General features: G+C 40.7%; 1 pseudogene; it reads right to left on the bottom strand.

Moving 5' to 3' along the window:
* The window catches only part of LOC114458916 (DNA repair and recombination protein RAD54-like), a 44,771-nt pseudogene that overhangs the window by 13,235 nt on the left and 13,400 nt on the right, over nt 1-18,136 (bottom strand).

Here is an 18,136-nt window from a genome sequence, read left to right as displayed (position 1 = left end):
GATTTTGCAGAATAAATCACGGTGTCATCAGCATAAAGTTGGATGTTACAGTCATTGCATGCAAGAGGGAGATCATTAATAAATATTGAAAATAAAAGTGGGCCAAGAGAAGAACCCTGTGGAACACCTTTCTCAATAAATAAAAATTCAGAGTAGCTGCCATTGTAAAACACACACTGTTGCCGATGATGAAGGTAAGAATTGAACCAGAGGAGCGAAGACCTATCCAGGCCTATAGAATGAAGTTGTCTAAAAGCAAATAGTGATCGACCATATCAAACGCTTTGGAGAGATCTATAAATAAAGCACCAGTAAGCAGATTATTGTCAAAGCCAGAAAAAATACCATTGGTAAATTTTAATAAAGCAGATGTAGTAGAGAAGTGTTTTCTAAAGCCAGATTGAAATGGAGATAAGAGGTTATTGGTTGAGAGGTGTTCTGATAGTTGATTAAAGACTATTTTCTCATAGACTTTAACAATACTATTAATCATAGAGATTGGTCTGTAGTTATTGACATTACTAGTGTCACCCCCTTTATGCAGGGGGATGACCTTTGCACATTTCCAGGCAGAGGGAACTTCACATGTACTAAATGATAAGTTAAACAAATCGGCTAAAGGAAAACATAGAACATGAGCGGCAAGCTTGATAAACTTGGTCTCAATGCCGTCTGGACCAGCACTGCTATGAGAAAGTTCATTTATGATCTGCTCTACTACAGCTTACCCTACTGAATGAGAAACTGCTGCAAGATGGAGCATCAGAGGAAGAAAGTGAAGGAGGAGAATGGACCTGTGGAAGTTGTGAAAAATGTTGGCTAAAGGCAGAAGCAATCGCACCAGAGTCATTGGTAATTACATCATTAATAAGCATATTATGTGTTGCAGAGTTAGATTTACCTGATAATTTGTTTATTTGCTTCCAAAACTGTTTAGGATGTTTAAAGTTATTTGTAAGACTGTTTTTGTAATAATTTGATCTAGCATTTCTAGTTTGCGTGGTACATATATTTCGCAGGTGTCGATATACATCCCAGTCAGCAGCAAGCTTAGTTTGATTAAATGTTGACCAGGCCTTATCCCATTGTCTAAACAGACTGAGGAGTTCTCCATTCACCCAGGGAAGATGGCTTCCTTTAACTCTGATTTCTGTAAATGGAGCATGAAGATTAATAACATTTAGCAGTTCAGAGGAGAAATAGTCCCAGGCTTCATTTATGGAAGGTATTAAATAAAATCTGTCCCAGTTAATATTTAAAATATCGTTAATAAAGTTTTCACTGTTTAACCATTTTGTTCTACGAACTTTAATAATTTTTGGGGGGAGACATGGAGGTTTAATTTTCCATATACAATACACAATACAGTGATCGCTAAAACAACCAGATAACACACCAGAGTCTAAAAAGCGCTCAGGGTGAGTTACTAAGATCAGATCAAGAAGAGATTGTGATGTGGGACTAATTCTTGTAGGGTCATTAATCAACTGGGAAAAGTTTGAGCTATTAAAAATGTTTCGCTCAGATGCAGAGGAAGGAGCCAACCAGTTTATGTTAAAGTCACCCAGTAATATCATCTCATTATTACGGCCTAAGGATGAAACTGTAGACAATATATTTTTCACGGAATCAGAAGGGGAGTTAGGAGATCTGTAAATATTACCAATGATTTATTGTTTATTTTCATGCAAAATAACTTTTACAAACAGACCTTCAAAGTGCACTGGTTTTTCTTTTGGGTGAATAAGCAGAGATTGAAGATTAGATGCTGTAAAGGTGGCTACGCCGCCGCCTCTAGAGCCTCGGTCTGCTCTGTACAAAATATAATTCTCCAGATGAATATCATTGTCAGAGATGCTAGAAGAAAGCCATGTTTCAGATATTGTAATAATGCAAGGTTTATTGTAAGTTATCCAGGCTCTCAATTGGTCGATTTTAGGAAGTAAGCTTCTAATGTTCACATGAATCATTTTAAGACCATTAACCATACTTAATAAAAAAGAAAATATAGAGAAAAAATATAAAGCAATTTACAACAAATAAGAGTGAGAACAACCAGTCAAGAGCAAATATAATCATACATACACTTCCACACCACCACACAATCACACATACATACATAATACAAGAAACAGCAAACAGCAACAAAAACAAAACAGAAATCTCAGAACAGAAATCTCAGTCTGCAATATTAAATTAGGGAGATCTTCTTAGACTAGATAGCATACCAAAATGTATATCAATCAAAGACATAGGATTTGTTAGAGAAAAATTAAATAAACCCTAATTAATGTAACAAAACAGAAACCACTCAACCATTAATATTATTGACTTTATAACAGTCGAATCTGCTGCTCCAAACAGTCAAATAGACGGGATATGCATCAGGTGATTAAATCACGACAGCCACCGTTTACGGCAAACAGAGAACAGCGTGCACAATAGTCAGCAGTCAGCCGCATCAGATCAGAAACTTAAATATAAGTGACACGCAGAAAGAAGGTTTACAGACCAGAGTCGTGTGGATCATTTGGAAACGTTACGGATGTACACGACCACCTCATCAGGAGAACGGAGCAGTAGGAATTTGCCGTTATCTGCATGGATTCGAAGAGTAGAGGGATAGACCCAGTTGTACTGTATCTCCAGGTCACGGAGCTTCTTCTTTGCGGCATTAAAAGAGCGGCGCTTCTCCATCAGTGCCACACTGATGTCAGGATAAATATGCACTCTGGCTCCATTGTACACAAGCTCCTTTTTGTCGCGGGAGAGATGGAGAACTCTGAGCTTCTGCTGAAAGTAGAGGAACTTTACAATGATTGGCCGAGGACCTGCTTTGGAATCACGTCCGATCATTCCTGGAGATCGATGTGCCCTCTCGATGACCAAAGGAGAAGGGAGGTTTTCTTTACCGAAGAGTTGAGTGAGGAACTGCCCGACAAAGCGATCATGTCCCGGCCTTCGGAACCCTCTGGAACACGGACAAGACGTAGATTTGAGGACCTGCTACGGTTCTCGGCGTCATCCGCTTTTTCAGCCAGGTAAGCATTTTGTTTTTCCAGGGCCTTAACCCGTTCCTCCAGAGTAGACAGGGTGTCTTGATTAGTGCTAACCCTGGCTTCCAGCTCACCGACTTTAGCACCCATCGACACGAGCGACTCTTTCATAGAATCCATGCTGCTTTGAATGCAGTCCAGTTTAGAGTCAAAGTGAGACAACAAGTCATTTTTTAATTGCTGTAGGGTATCGATCAAAGTTTTGTTAGTGACCGCATCCATGCCTGAACGAGCCGATGTTATAAGAGTCACAGGGCACAGGTAAGTAAAGCACGTTGTTTGACTCTCAAACTGGGCCCAAAAACAGAAAAAAGTACTAACAAATGGCAAAGGAAGTGGCAAGATATATTTAGGTTGAGTGGGTTGAGTGGGTCACTGCATTATCAGCATTAACAGCGACAGACTGAGATAAATGGAGAGCTCACGCCAGCCCTACTGCACTGTCAGCCATCTTGAACTCATCTTCATAGTTAGCAATCATTAAAATATGTCTCATATTTACTTTTCCCACCAAAATAATGAAATCTAGAGGTATGCCAACAAAAAAAAAGGAACAGACGTCCACACCAAAGATATTAAAACCAATATTTTCATTGATTAGGAAGTCTAACAAGGTAACCAACAGATGAGAAACAAATGAAATCAAAGGTAATATTTTTTAGTGTATTTTACAGCTGATTTAAGACATGATTCAAAACTGACCTGTTATCATTAGAGATGCTAACAGGAAGCTAACACAAGATGAAGGTTACATATCATGAGATTGTTTATTAAAGGCTTAGTTATTGTGATTAATTGTTGTTAAACTTCAGTAATTGAGAACGAAATTGTACTGATAATTGACACTGTAATTGTAATTGAACATAGACAATTGAAGAAAATGTAATTAAAAAATGTAATTGACCCCAACCCTGCATACAATACAATATAATGCAATAAGTGACTGCTGCAAATCGTACTTTTGTAACCAAGGTTCTGATGCTTCTAACCCTAACCTGCTACCCGTGCATCTTCCAGAACTCAAACAAGTCCCTCATTGGTTTCATCTTTTATATTTAAAGTGTGTCAGTACAGGAAAAGGAAGTGTTTTACTGCTGTCAAACTGTTTTTAGTTCAGGCGCCAAAGATGGAGCAGTTTGATCTGCAGTGGGCCACAGATTTTAGGAAGGACAAAGAGCAGATTTAACAATAATATGCCCTAGTTTGCACTTCCACGTATTAACTGATATGTAAGATATGTGAAGAATCAACGATATTCAAGCAATGAATGACACATCAATCCAGCAGGATCTTGCCTTCAAAAGTACTTATTTTTGGGACAGATTTTTGTTTAATTTAGGGGAATTTTGTGCTATTGTTTGCATGATACGGGCGACCATGGCTCAGGTGGTGGAGGGTCGTCTTCTGATCGAGAGGTTGGGGGTTCGATCCCAGTCCATGATTATGTGTCAAAGTGTCCTTGGGCAAGACACTGAACCCTAAGTTGCTCCCAATGGTCGACTAACGCCTTGCATGGCAGTCCTGTTCCATTGGTGTGTGAATGTGAGAGTGATTGGGTGAATGAGCTGATATGTAAAGCGCTTTGAGACTGCTTCACTGTGGTTATAAGGCGCTATATAAATCTAGTCCATTTACTATTTACTATGAAATTACAGGATTTTAGAAAAACTGGGAGTTCTTTCAACAGTGTGAGATTAAAAATGACTGCCATCATGTGATATAAGCATGAAAAAACTGAGCCCTGTAAATATTGTGGAGTTTCACTGGAGAGACTGAGATATGTACAACTGAATTATGTCATTCACGTTTTCTCTATACTTTTTTACTTTCTTCTGTGGGCCACATTGGATGCTTTAAAGCAGGTTGTCAAACTTTTTTGGCTCAAGAAACCCCCTCCTCTAACTTTTGAATTCAAGTACCCCCTTTGTCCGACTAGAAGAATTTGCTTAGAATTGTGTGGAAAAATCACTTTAGAGCACAGTGATGGAATGATGGAGTGATAACACACATTAAATTATGCCATTTTGTAAATTTAGTGCCCCTGAATAGATCTATTTCTATAGTTTTTATCATTTACGTCATTACCCTCCTGTAGTGGGACCAAGACTGACCCTTGTATTTTCAGTTCATGTTCTAATCCAGATTATTTTCATCATCATTTTTTGGTTTTTTGTTGTTGTTTGTCTGTTCTTTTCATTATTCATTATATTTTTCTCTAATTTGGTTCTTTTCATTATTCAGTATATTTTTCTCTAATTTTGTATGTTGTTGTTATTATCTAAATCATTCTCTCTCAGTGTGTGTTTTTGGTGTCGATTGGTTGTTTCTTATTTGATTTTGTATGTTTCTCTGTTATTTTTGTGTTTTTTGTAGTGATATTGTGTATTTTTCTCTCATTTAGTGTCTTTGTTGTCGTTTTGTGTGTTGCTGGATATAATAAGTATTTTTCTCTCTTAGTGCATGTTTTTGGTGTCGTTTTGTGAGTTGCTGGTAATATTTATGATTATGATTATAATTTTTAATTAAAAATAAACATTATAAAGCCCCATGTTTTTTACGCTTTCATTTGTTAAATTTTTTTTCGCTCTCGCTCAAGTACCCCTGTAGTGCCATCACGTACCCTCATTAAAGTATTCATGAGTGTAAACCTCACACTCGTCACTGTATTCTTCGTCACATGGCAATGACTTTTTCTTGCTCTTATTATAATCCTATTTATTGCTTTAAAGATGTACATTGAGAATCATTTTGTTGTAGTTTTTTTATGAGCTAATCTGACTTACTGCTGCAGTATATATAAGAATGGTGTCTAAAAAACACAGGCAGTCTCAGGCATCACAAACATAAAAGTAAACACAAAACAACAACTCAAAAAATACACAAAAATACTCCAAAAACACAGAATACGATGACAAAATAATTCAAAATGACAACATATATACACAAAACAGACTCCAAAAACATAAAATGTGGCATAACACACAAAAAAAAATACAGAAAAAAAACAGGACCACAAAACTACACCAAATTATTTAAAAAACACAAAAGAAATTAAATACAGAAAATGACAATAAAAAATACCAAAAAAAATGAATACCAAAACACAAAATGACAAAAAAAAATACACAGAATGACTGAAAACACAACACAACAAAATTACAGAACAGGGCAACAAAAATACACAAAATGACTCTAAAAACACATAAGGAGGCTAAAAAAAAATACAGAACAATATAAGAAATGACAATCAAAAAAAAAAGTACACAAAACGACTGCAAAAAAAATAAAAAATAAAATACAATAAGGGAGAACAGAAATATGCCAAAGGAGTCCTAAAATACAGAAGAAAAAACATAAAACAACAACAATGATGGCTCCAAAAACACATGATTCTGATTGGTCATTATTCTATCGCAGACACGTATGTTGATAATGTGACCCTCACATCAGACAAACACAGTTTTGTGGCCCTGCTGTGATGAAAGTTGTCATAATGTTCGATATTTGGATTTGATCTGAAGTGTAAGAAAAAGAGTTGCAGGTTTACCTCTCTCTGATGAGGTCTGAGGACTTTTCCTAAAACTGGATCCACAACAACATGTACTGGTAGTTTTTCTCTGGATGGAGGATGAGAAGTTGTGTTACATTTCACTGACTGCAAACATCTACAATGTGCACAGCTTTAGTGTTGATGTGAGGATGTTTTAAACTTACTTTTCAGCCTTTATCTGCTCGTGAGCACTCAGAGCTGGAGGCTCATAAAGAACTAAAGCATCTTCTGCAAAAGGGTCATGAAGTGATTTCCTCACTCCAGCACGTTTCAGACCCAGTGCCCTGATTCCCAGTGAACCTGCAGGTCAATCAATAAGACAACAACTGAAAGCTGCAGGGGGTATTTCAGATAGGAGGTTCAATAAACTCTGAGTCTATCCATAAACTCTGAGTTAACATACCCCACCATGGGAAACTCTGGGTATCCGGTTTCATTACAGCTGGTATGAAGTGGGTCAATCAACTCTTACTTACGTGCATGAGCACGATAAAAAGCCATCATCAATGGAGCCAAAATACAACGAGCTACCATGGCAACGAGACGGAAGAGAACAACTTATTTCTCCCTGATGGAGCTAGAAGTTCTCCTGCAGGTGTTTATAGAGGAATATCAGCCTGTTCTAAATAGGTTAACGGCCAAATCTCAAAAAGGACCTTATTTGGGGACACGTCCCTCCCCATGGTAAAACAAAACACAACTGTATTTTTTTTTTTAAGTGTGATATATAAGAAGTATGAACATTATTGTGGTGGTCTCCGGAATTGGTGGCAGGGGTGTTTTTCATTCCATTTAGCGCATTTTCCTCTAATGAATATGCATTGTAGGCGGATCTCCCAGGGGGAGCAAAAATATGGGAGGAAGAAATGCAAGTAAATTGATGCAGGGGATGAAATGCCATTCATGAAATCTTGAACTGTTTGCGGTGATTGTTTTAGTACGGAAGAATAGTACAAGTGAGGAGCAGGTGCAGACACACACAGTTGACAGAAAACACAGTGGAGATAGAAAAAAGGCTCCAGTTGTGTGTGTGTGTGTGTGTGTGAGAGAGAGAGAGAGAGAGAGAGAAAGAAAAAGAGGGTTGCTGTGCGCAGAGATGGATATACAAAAATGAGCATGGATCAATATAGCTTTGGGCTAACTGCTCCACTGATCTCCTTTCTCTCCATGTTTTGACCGTCAAAGTATTGTGTCGTGTTGATGTCAGGCCAGAATCAACAGATCAGATGTGTAATTTACGCATGATCACTGATGGCACAATGGTTACATATGAGAGTATGTGTGACACAGCGCTGCTCAGACCTGCGCTGGATGATGGTCAGTAGATCATCTTCAAAGAATGCAGACTGGTTGACAGACTGTGTAGTTGTATTAACTCAGATCAATATCAATATTATTAGGTTTTAAAGTTGTTGTTTAAAAAAAAAAAAAAAAAAAGATTTTTATTGTGTATTTATTTTTCTACGTTAATAAATGTTTGAACAGCAGACAGAGAACTCCATCTGCCTCAAATGTCAGTGCTTGTGCGCAGTGACGTCTCCACAATAAACGAGCAAAACGCTCATTTAAGTAGGCAACTAATTTACTACCCTTTATTTCAGATCTTTGTGAATCCGGCCCTCAGAGTATAACTTACCTTGCTTTATACAACCGGAAATTCAGAGTTTCCTTTATTTGAGCACAAACATACTCAAAGTTTTAACACAACCCGCTTTCTGGAATACCCCTCTGGTGATGACAGAAGGAAAAAACAACAACATAAGAGGAAAAGTGTTACCTGAGTAGTTCGGAATGGGGATTTTGAAAGGCTTGGAGAGGATAGCTCGGATAAATGCCTCCTGTTGTCATGATTTGGTGGCTCCTCCCTCCTGTGTCCTCTGTTTTTCCCTCCCTCTTGTTCCTGTCTGTCCTTGTTGGTGTGGAGTGGGGAGGAGTCGGCACTGCAGCTGGAGCTCGTTACTCACCTGCAGCTCATCACCACCAACAGGCTCCAGTATGTAACCTGGTCTTCTCCTCCACTCGACGCCAGATCGTCAGTTATCCTACGTGATATTGATTCCCCTCCAGACTCTGCCCTGCTGCCTCCACGGTTGGCTCCTGGACTGCGACTACCTTCATTTTTTGGTCTCAATAAATTCTGTTACATTTTTGACTTGACTGGTCTGATTGGGTGTTTGCTCGGCCCCGTAACAGAACGATCTGGCCAAAGATGGACCCAACAGACAATCAAGACACACCAACAATACAACAAGCTCTCTCTCATCAAGGAGGATTACTTGGACAACATGAACAGAGTATTCTAGCTCTACATGCTTCTAATCAGCAGCTCTCCCAACAGGTAACCGTCCTCACTCAACAGATTTCAGCGTGGCTTTCCCTGCAGTCAAATGCCTCGGCCCAACCCGCCCAGCCCACCCCTCCATCTCCGCAACAAGTCGAGCAAGGACCTGGACCCAGAGAGCCTGCCATTTCAGACCCTGAACATTTTGCAGGTCAGTCAGAGTTGTGTCGAGGATTTTTGTTCCAATGCTCTACAGTATTTAATCAACGACCAAGTTCATTTTCCTCTGATATAAGCCGGATTCAGTACATGTGTGGACTAATGAGGGGAAGGGCACTCAAGTGGGCTGAAGCAAGATTTTCAAATACTGCTATGCATGAGGTTCGCTACAGGGACTTTGTGAAAGAGATTAAGCAGGTGTTTGATCATCCTGATTACCGGTCTGATGCCTCTGCTAAGTTAATGTCCCTGTCCCAAGGCCAACGATCCGTTTCTGATTATTCAATTGATTTTTGGACTCTGAAAGCTGAAGTCGATTGGACAGAACAAGCCTTACGTGCTGCGTTCACCAAGGGTTTGAGTGATCAAATCAAAGATGAATTGATGTCCCGTGATGAACCGGACGATTTAGAATCTTTGATTTCTTTGGCTAACAAGATTGACAATCGTATCAGAGCAAGGCGCAAGGAGAGAGACAACTCTGCCCGCTCTTCAACCCGTACTACTGCTTTATCTCCCCCAATTCGACCCAGTCGTCAGCCAATTCGCTTTGAAGTGGACCAAATTGATGGTCCAGAACCTATGCAGTTAGGCCGAGCCCATTTGACTCCAGAAGAGTTGCAACGTCGCCGGCAAGCCGGTGAGTACCTCTATTGTGGCAAATCAGGACATTTCCTGGCCAGCTGTCCCACACGGCCAAAAGACCGGTCACATTCCGTAAGTGTGGGGGTACAGATGAGCCAACCTGTTCCCACCGTTAAGACTCCAGTACGTTTTCAGATCCAGGCCTCTTTGTGTGTTAATACCCTGTCTATTCCCCTACTGGCCCTGATTGATTCTGGTGCAGAAGATAATTTCTTGGACCAGCAGGTGGCACTTCAGGCTGGCATCGAGCTGGAGACTCTGAGCGCCCCTGTTTCCACACTGGCGCTGGATGGTAGGTTACTGGCCCGAGTAACTCACAAGACTGCGCCGGTAAATTTAGTCCTGTCTGGGAATCATAGAGAACAGATACAATTTTATATACTCTCAGCACCCACTACGCCCTTGATTCTGGGTCATCCTTGGTTGGTTCAGCACAACCCTACCATTGATTGGAAGGAAGGGCGTGTGACTAGTTGGGGGAACTTATGTCATTCTAATTGTTTGCTTTCTGCCCTGCCTCCACTAGAAGGATTTACTGTTGCTGGTGACGCTGAGAATGGTCCAGATCTGACAAACATTCCTGAAGTATATCATGACCTGCAGGAAGTATTCAGTAAGTCCAAAGCTGTGTCTCTCCCACCACATAGACCATATGATTGCGCCATCGACCTCATTCCGGGGGCACAGCTTCCATCAAGCAGACTCTACAATGTATCCAAGCCAGAACGGGAGGCCATGGAGAAATACATTGCAGAATCCCTGGCTGCGGGACTTATTCGTCCGTCTAAATCTCCCCTTGGTGCTGGTTTTTTCTTTGTCCCTAAGAAAGACAGATCTTTGAGACCTTGTATTGATTTTCGGGGCCTTAATAACATTACAATCAAGAACAAATACCCCTTGCCTCTTCTAGATTCTGCATTCACCCCACTTCAAGGTGCCACCGTGTTTACTAAGTTGGACCTCAGAAATGCATATCATTTGGTGCGCATAAAGGAAGGGCATGAGTGGAAAACTGCCTTTAAAACACCCATGGGACACTTTGAGTACCAGGTGATGCCTTTTGGACTCACAAACGCCCCCGCAGTTTTTCAGTCCCTCATCAATGATGTACTAAGAGACTTTCTTAATCGTTTTGTTTTTGTCTATTTGGACGATATCCTGATTTTTTCACAGACCCAGGCCGAGCATCATGACCACGTTCGACGAGTACTGCAAAGACTGTTGGAGAACAAACTTTTTGTGAAGGCGGAGAAGTGTGTATTCCATGCAACTAAGGTCAGTTTTCTGGGATTTATTGTAAAGAGTGGTCAAGTCGAAGCAGATCCTGAAAAAGTCAAAGCAGTGGTTGAGTGGCCTGTACCAAGAACCCGAAAACAGCTCCAGAGATTTTTGGGCTTTGCCAATTTTTATCGCCGATTTATTAAGGACTTCAGTCGTGTTGCTTCTCCGTTAACCAAACTCACCTCTCCATCCCTGCAGTTCTCCTGGTCCCCTGAAGCTGACTCAGCCTTTAATCGTCTCAAGAACCTGTTTACGTCTGCACCAGTGCTGAAGAGCCCTGACTCCACGAAGCAGTTCATTGTAGAGGTGGATGCGTCTGACTCCGGGGTGGGTGCTGTTCTCTCTCAGAGGTCTGGTGCAGAGGGACTCGTTCATCCATGTGCCTTCTTCTCACGCCGGTTGTCCCCTGCTGAACGAAACTACGACGTTGGCGACCGTGAGTTACTAGCTGTTAAAATGGCATTAGAAGATAGGAGACATTGGTTGGAGGGGGCTGAACAACCTTTTTTAGTTTGGACGGACCATAAAAATTTAGCATACATTCAATCTGCTAAACGTTTAAACCCTCGTCAAGCACGCTGGGCAATGTTTTTTAGTCGCTTCAACTTTGTTCTTACTTATCATCCTGGATCTAAGAACATCAAACCAGACTCTCTGTCCAGACAATTCTCTACAGAAGAACCCCAATGTGAATCTGACCCCATTTTGGCCCCAGCCCAAGTTGTTGCAGCAGTTACCTGGGAGATAAGGAACCTCATAGAAGAGGCCCAGCGCACACAGCCAGATCCAGGCCAAGGCCCTCCTGGCAAGATGTTTGTCCCAGCTTCAGCCCGTTCAAAGGTGCTGCAGTGGACACATGACAGTCGCTTTTCCTGCCACCCGGGTGTCAACCGTACCCTTTCACTACTTCGTCGCTTCTTCTGGTGGCCCTCCATAGAAAAGGACACACGATCGTATGTCACAGCCTGTCAAGTGTGTGCTCGTGGGAAGTCCAGTCACCGTCCCCCATCTGGACTCCTTCAACCCCTGCCTGTTCCGTCTAGACCCTGGTCGCATATTGCAGTGGATTTTGTGACTGGCTTACCTCTCTCACAAGGTAAAACCACCATTCTAACGATAGTAGATCGGTTTTCCAAGGCTGCACATTTTGTTGCCCTGCCCAAGCTTCCCACAGCAAAGGAGACTGCTGATTTACTGGTTAGTAATGTTGTTCGTCTGCATGGAATACCTACAGATATTGTTTCCGACCGTGGATCACAGTTTACATCCCATGTTTGGAAAGCTTTTTGTCTGTCACTAGGTGCCGTGGTCAGTCTCTCATCAGGTTTCCACCCGCAGACTAATGGGCAGACGGAGAGAACAAATCAAGATCTGGAATCGGCACTCCGTTGTGTGGTTACCTCTAATACTGCTACTTGGAGTGTGTACCTACCCTGGGTCGAATATTCCCACAACTCCTTGGTTTCAAGTGCCACAGGTTTGTCCCCTTTTGAGGCTTCACTTGGTTACCAACCTCCCTTGTTTCCTGAACAGGAGCAGGAGCTTGCCGTTCCGTCCATCCAACATCACATGCAACGTTGCAAAAACGTCTGGCATCGTACCAGGGCAGCTTTTCTAAGGACGGCTCTTCGTACTAAAGCAAGGGCGGACAGGCACAGAGTTGATGCCCCTCAATATCAGATGGGTCAGGAAGTGTGGCTCTCCAGCAAAGACATTCCATTGAAGACGGATAGTCGCAAACTCTCCCCCCGCTTCCTGGGTCCCTTCAGGATTGAGAGGATAATCAGTCCCACGGCGATTCGTCTGAAATTGCCTTCTTCGCTACGTGTGCATCCTACGTTTCATGTGTCACAGATTAAGCCAGTACTAACGAGTGACCTTTGCCCTCCGGCCGTTCCCCCTCCTCCCACCCGGGTTGTTGATGCCCAGCCTGCGTATACTGTGCGTAGGTTGCTGGACGTGCGGCGCCGTGGTAGGGGACTGCAGTACCTGGTTGATTGGGAGGGGTATGGTCCAGAGGAGAGGTCGTGGGTTCCCCGTTCCTGGATCTTGGATGCTGAACTGGTACGTGGGTTCCATGCTGCCCGTCCTGACGGATCCAGGCGGCCGCCAGGAGGCGTCCGTTAGAGGGGGGGTACTGTCATGATTTGGTGGCTCCTCCCTCCTGTGTCCTCTGTTTTTCCCTCCCTCTTGTTCCTGTCTGTCCTTGTTGGTGTGGAGTGGGGAGGAGTCGGCACTGCAGCTGGAGCTCGTTACTCACCTGCAGCTCATCACCACCAACAGGCTCCAGTATGTAACCTGGTCTTCTCCTCCACTCGACGCCAGATCGTCAGTTATCCTACGTGATATTGATTCCCCTCCAGACTCTGCCCTGCTGCCTCCACGGTTGGCTCCTGGACTGCGACTACCTTCATTTTTTAGTCTCAATAAATTCTGTTACATTTTTGACTTGACTGGTCTGATTGGGTGTTTGCTCGGCCCCGTAACACCTGTAGACAGATTTGAACAGATGTTACGTGATCAACAGCTGCATTTAGTAAAGAATGCCAATGAAACGTGGTTCGTTGCTTGTTTCCAATGCTTACGTGTTTATCTCCATCACTACAGGCCGGTCGGTTGTTAGTGGGAGTCAGAGGCTTTCTGAACTGAGAAATGTGGTTTTCTTGCAGCTCATTCTCACTTTTTCTTCTTTTCTCCTGAGAAACCAAGCAGTGTTAGATCACGATTGAACAGGAAAGTAGTGCATTAAACACAGATCTGAGTACAAACTACCACATCTGTACAATCTTCCACATACACACACATTACAAACATTATCTTTATAATCATTATTTGGATAAAGCAATAACTGCAACTAGGGCTGGGCATCATGGACAAAAATATCACATCACGATATTCTACTTATTCTTCTTGCACAAAAAATCCCCAAATTTTGCACAAAGGTCCAGTCTCATTCCAGATTGTCCCAGCTGCAAAAACAGGCCAATCGTCCTAAAGGTGGCGCTACAGTACGCCTCTAAAATTTTAAACTTTGGAAATTCCCAATAAATCAACCATATTTGCTAGATTTCCCCAAAACGTTGTCCCAACAACACTGAAGAAACTGTTGTACTCATGTAAACACACTACATACTGATTTTAGACATCAGAATTCGTACGAGTAGTACGTTAGGATGACATTTACAACATGGCCTATCAATCTGAGCTCAATGTGTTCAAACCGTAGAACACAGATGAAAAAGTTGTTCATGTTTTAGTAAAGAGTTTCTCAGTCACCATCATGAGTAACACTCCTACTTTTCTGAGTGTCCAGTCCTGGTCCACCTCGTCCTGGCTTCGTTTGGCCCGCTGACTCGGTGCTTGGCTCCTCCTCTGTGTGTGGACAAGTGATGACATCACAATCTTTATCAGGCCTTGATTTATACGTCACAGTTTTCATCAACTACATTTTTTAGAGTGACGATAACAAGACTATGAGTAATTTAAAAAAATACACGTGAATGAAAAGTGTATCAAAATATATTGATATTGTCATCAACAAATAAAAATCAAACCACTTTATAACTTTCAATAAAAAATCTGAAAGGTGACAACCTGATGCAGATCCATACAAGTCGGCTCCCTCGTCTTGGATCAATGATATATTTCCTCCTTGTTTCTGTCATTAGACCAGGGGCAGACTGGGGGACGAACGTGTCCCGGGAGTCATTGACAGACCGACCCACTTCATACGAGGTGTGAGGAGCCAGCCAGCCAGTCGGCAACATAAGTTTCATGTCCCTTGATTAAAAAAAACTGCATTTGATGTTGCTTTGGACCATAATCATATAGTAATCTTTAACTTGAACCCTTAAGTTGCAACAGTAAAATAATTACAGCAGTATAATGATTTTACAGCATGTAGTGATTTTAAGGCAAACAGGTCATTAACATGTGACTAACCCACCAACCCAACCAAGCTCCAGTATCCCTTATATTTTAATACAAGTGTACAGGAAATCTAAAATAGCCACTTGTCAATGTCAACAACTTAAAACTTAAATACAAATGTGATTAGAATTAAAATGCTGTGAACATTCCTACTAGAGCTGGCCGATATGCACCAAAACTCATATCTCAATACATTTTCTCAAAATGGTGAATCTCAATAATTTGTATTTCATATCAAGTCTGACCAGAAAGACAATTCTTGGTAAAAAAAAAAAAAAAAAATTGCTGATGCAAAATGCCACACAGGCTCATTTATTAACAAACAGCTGCACAATACAACATCTCCTGTGTGAGTGAGTTCTATAGTGTGGCTTGTTATGGGTTAGGTCAAACAAGTATTTTTATACAAAATACGAGATATATCTGTATATGCGACTTTGTAGTTTTCTATATTGCCAAAATAGAAAACTCAATACATCTTGAATCTCGATATATCGCCCAGTCCTAATTCCTAAATTATAATACAGCCTAAATTAAAACATAAATGGGTATATGAAGCACATGTGTTTATCTATTATACTTACAGTTCATATACAAGTCAACACATTGCATATTTGCTGTTAATTTCATGTTGCTTGTATTTAAGTTAGACATTTACATTTGCAGAGCTGCCAAGCCTCATGCTTTGAGCGTGACAGTCACGCAATTTGACGCATTCTCACACCACACTTGACATTTCTCACGCTTATATTTCCCCATTCCCCATTTTTTTATGATAATAAACTTTGATCTTCGTGGCATGCTGTAGCTCGAGTAATTCTGATTGACTGACCGAGACAACTAATCCATGTCTCCTTGTGCCTAAATCCAACCAACCATGGCATGCATCACACAATAATCAACCAATCAGAAGCAATGTAAGGCGGGTCTTGACGAGCCCTCTCTCGACACAGAGCGTACCGACTCGTCGGCATGCTTTCAGAAAGAGTTTCTAGAAGTCAGACGCCGTTTGAGATGGAATTTAACTACCCAATTTTGTTCACTGCTTTGTATATTGCTGTGTGTGTGTGTGTTATAGTGTTAGTTTACTTGTCTAAAAAACTGACCCCCCTCCCCCCCAGTGCACGAACACACAGTCAGCTGTGTTAGCGACTGTCTGTCAGAAGCTCAGTGCAGATGTCTGTCTGTCCTCAGTTCTGAGTGTTAAACACTGAGAGATGTTTGAGGAAACACTGCATGTGTTTTTCTTCTCTAACTCTCTGTTGCTGTTTACACATTCTTAAAGAGACAGTGTCCTGAATGTGATTTACTTTAAAAACGACTTTCTGCAACTCAGAGCTGCCCTGAATGAAGCAACACTACATAATTTAATCACATTTCAGCCTTAATGAAGGAAAAAGTCAAAAGTGACACAAAATGTTGTTATTGTGCTGCTAGTGATTAATAAAAGGGTCTTTGTGGCTCCACTGACTTTGACCCATTATTGTTTTTCATGTAAAACTATTGAAAAAAATAAATGGTTTATGTTGCCTATTTCCATTTTGAAGAAAAATATAGAGATATGAATATTGGTCCATATCACCCAGGCCTAATGCAACCAAAGCAGTAACATTTTATTTTGTAAAGGATATGATTGTCTGAACTGTGTGAAATGAGGCGTTCAAATACTGTTTAAATTAGGATTTTATTAATATGAGTGTTACCTCAATAACAAATAGAAATCACTAGACAGATATGCTGCCTTGTTATGTAGCAAGTGTTGCTAATGCTACACTACTTAAGTTAAACAAAGTAAAAAGACTGTGTGTGACTATAAGAACATGTCAGCCCTTTTGTTTGATGTTAGTTGTACTTGGAACCAGTTTGATAAATTGCTTACATACAATTTAAAAAAAATATTTGAAAATTACCTTGTCTTAAATGATCTTTTATTCTTTTTTTCATTAGGGGCGATGATTTTAAGTAAGTGTTTGTGTGTGTGTTTGTGCTAGACATTAACTTACATTATTTAAAACTCTTATTCAGCTACTACCAGTGTTATGAACACTGGTAGTAGCTGAATTGCACTTGTAGGTTATGTCAGCATAAATACATAGTAAATGAAACAAATGCCTTGTCTAATCTAATGTTCATTTGAACTGTTTTTATGATTATTTTTGTATGTAATAGTGTTTTTCTATGGACCTTGAATCTGCTGCTAAGACATTCATTCAATCAAAAATCACTTGATGTTTTAATGGGTTTTTTTTTTTTTACATGATTTGCTTTTTAATGACTTCCTTTCTGTTGCAGACAAGGAGAGCTGAGGGGTATTCCATAAAGCGGGTTATGTTCAAACTCTGACTATGTTCAGGCTCAAATGAGGGAAACTCTGAGTATCCTAGGGCTGGGCGATATATCGAATATACTCGATATATCGCAGCTTGTAGTCTGTGCGGTGTTGAAAATGACCATACCGTTAAACTCGCTGACTTTTTTTTTTTTTTTTTTTGATTTTTTTTGAAATGTCATTTTAATGACAACATGCACAAAAGGGCACTATTTGTTTTAAAATATTGTAGTGGCATTATGTACAAAAAGTGCACTTTAATTTTGTGTTTTGAAATGCCATGTGAGTTGCATCCTGCACTAATGTCTTGTTTTGAAATGTCTCTGTGACAATTTTGCACAGAACGTGCACTTTCTGTTGACAATTTTATGTTTGAGCCACTCACTGTTTAATAAATACAGTTATGTCAACTTTGACTTAGTTGTGATATCCCCTTTTTTGCATGAAAGTTTAAAATTGGCATATATTAATGCAGTATGATCAAGAATGTTTTAATGTAGACATATAGAATCATCATACTGGTGTGATTTTGTGCATCAAAGTGTTAATTCAAGGGTAATGCAAAATATCGAGATATATATCGTGTATCGTGACATGGCCTAAAAATATCGTGGTATTTATAAAAGGCCATATCGCCCAGCCCTAGAGTATCCCATTCCAAAAAGCGAGGTATGTTCTTCTCTGAGTATGTTACCATGGCAACATTGTCCGTGAACTAAACCTGGTCGCTGGCAGGTTTTATCAAAGAAACCCTGGGTTTCTACCTGGCTCCGCCCACCTGAACACCGTTTCTTAACACTTTAATGAACCTTAACACTTTTCTCTGAAACACATTAGTAACATCA

Source organism: Gouania willdenowi, unplaced genomic scaffold (assembly GCF_900634775.1).
Source record: "Gouania willdenowi unplaced genomic scaffold, fGouWil2.1 scaffold_212_arrow_ctg1, whole genome shotgun sequence".
NCBI classification, from domain to species: domain Eukaryota; kingdom Metazoa; phylum Chordata; class Actinopteri; order Blenniiformes; family Gobiesocidae; genus Gouania; species Gouania willdenowi.
The sequence above is the reverse complement of the archived record's forward strand: the minus strand, read 5'-3'. Positions and strand labels throughout refer to the sequence as shown.